The sequence below is a fragment of the Galeopterus variegatus genome, unplaced genomic scaffold, assembly GCF_000696425.1.
Source record: "Galeopterus variegatus unplaced genomic scaffold, G_variegatus-3.0.2 Scaffold2772, whole genome shotgun sequence".
NCBI classification, from domain to species: domain Eukaryota; kingdom Metazoa; phylum Chordata; class Mammalia; order Dermoptera; family Cynocephalidae; genus Galeopterus; species Galeopterus variegatus.
Genome location: NW_007728883.1, coordinates 114691 through 116643, shown reverse-complemented (window position 1 = coordinate 116643; position 1953 = coordinate 114691).

Below are 1953 nucleotides of genomic sequence, written 5' to 3'. Positions count from 1 at the left end.
TTCTTTACCTCCACTTCAACCAAATTCAGCTGCTCCATTCCAGTAGCAAAAGCCTCATCTTCTTTTTTTTTCTGATCCTAAGGTCATACCCTTCTCATTTATTGATCAATTTTATCATCTGTTCAAAGATCCAACTTCTAGTTTCATTAATTTTATTATTTTCCTGTTTGCAATTTCATTGATTTTTACTCTAATTTTACTTCTCTTTTAATTCTTTTAGGTTTCAAGTGTTCTTCTTTCTTCTTCCCACTTATAGGAAGCTTAGAATGCTGACTTTAGGATGGTATTTGAAAAGATTTGTGGAAAAATGAATTGAAATATAAAAATTAAAAATCGAAACTTTGTTTCCCAACACAAGCCCCATCAAGTTCAAGACATTTTTGTAAATGTTGATACCAGCTAATGTTACAGGGAACTCTGACCATTTTCTAATTGTTAAACCTTTCCTTTTTTTTTGACTCAAGAAACAATTTTAGAAATTTCAGGCTTGACTGTCTTAATAGCAAACTCTGGTTCCTGCAACTTAGCTTGCCTGCTTCCTGCACCTGCCCGTATCCATATGGAAATAGGAGACAACAGTCTCACACCGCCTTAAGGTCTGGATGCAAATTATGGTCCAGAGCTGACCAATGGACTGTGTCCCATAATCAACCAATACAAATTAGCAGGACTGCATCCCTCATTTACATAAGAGGACCTGAATGGAAACTTGGGTGGGAACTTAGGGCAGGAATTTTGGCTATATGAGACTGCCTCTTTCCTTTGTTCAGGGAGACACTGGTCTAGGAGTCTTCACTCCCCAGTGCTCTCCTTGCTTGCAAGCAAAAAGGCGCTGTAACACTGAACAAAGAGCTGTAACACCAAATAAAGAGCTGTAAAACTGCAACACTGACGCCAGTCTTGGATTCCTCTGTGCGATCACCCCTCCAACACTACCTAGTTCACTTCTAAAGAATTGAGGTTCCTGGAGATTTAACCATATCAAAGAGGTCTATTAGCATTATTAACTGAAGAAAACTAGGTACCCTTTAAAGATTTTTTAAGACTAGAAAACAAAAAGTCAGAAGGAGCCAAATCAGGATTGTATAGTGGATGCCTAATAATTTTCCATCAAAACTCTCACAAAATTAACCTTATTTAAGGAGAGCATAGACTGAAATTAAGGCTGTTGAGGCAGTAATAATTTTATGAAGCCTTATTGAGAGCCAGATGTGAGAATTGACTCTGGAAACACAAGGCAACAAATTTGTGAAGTGCTCCAAATTATATTACGAGCTGAAAAGATTTTTATGGGAAAGTCTGGAAAAGAACGGGGGACTCCCCATACCAAAGTTGTCCCGTTTTCATAGGTGGGTAAAACACAGAAGTTACAAGTACTGGTTACATATTACAGCATAAGTGCAAAAATGTTTACATGTGGAACGACTGTCTATGTTCAAAATGAGCAGTGAACTTTTATATTTTGACTCACTTTACAAATAACTTTGGCTTATACATAGCAGGCGATACACTAATTGGCACATGAAAAATTTTAAGAATTTACATAAACCTTTTGTTTAGTAACAGCACGTTGACAACAAATCTCAAGACCTGTCCCCAAGGCTATTAAGCTTTAGAGAGGCTGTTCAAATCGCATGTCATTATTTGCCATTTCTCCCCTTTTGATCAAAAACTTTGTCAGAAGGCCTTGAACATCAATCATTTTGGAGAGGCTCCTAGAGCATTAATCTCACAGTACTGAGAAGGCTTACTCCCAGGAAGTCATGTCCCTCACTGGGGGAAAGAGTTATTAGCATACAGGTGGGCCAAATTTGTCAGCAACATGGGTAGAGTCATGATACCCAGCAACATGCTATTCCTCTGAGTGATGAATCATTTTTAAGTGCTGTGCACTAATCAATTTAGTATGAGCAGTGGATTTAAAGCAAGCCAACATACAAATCAAAGGCAATT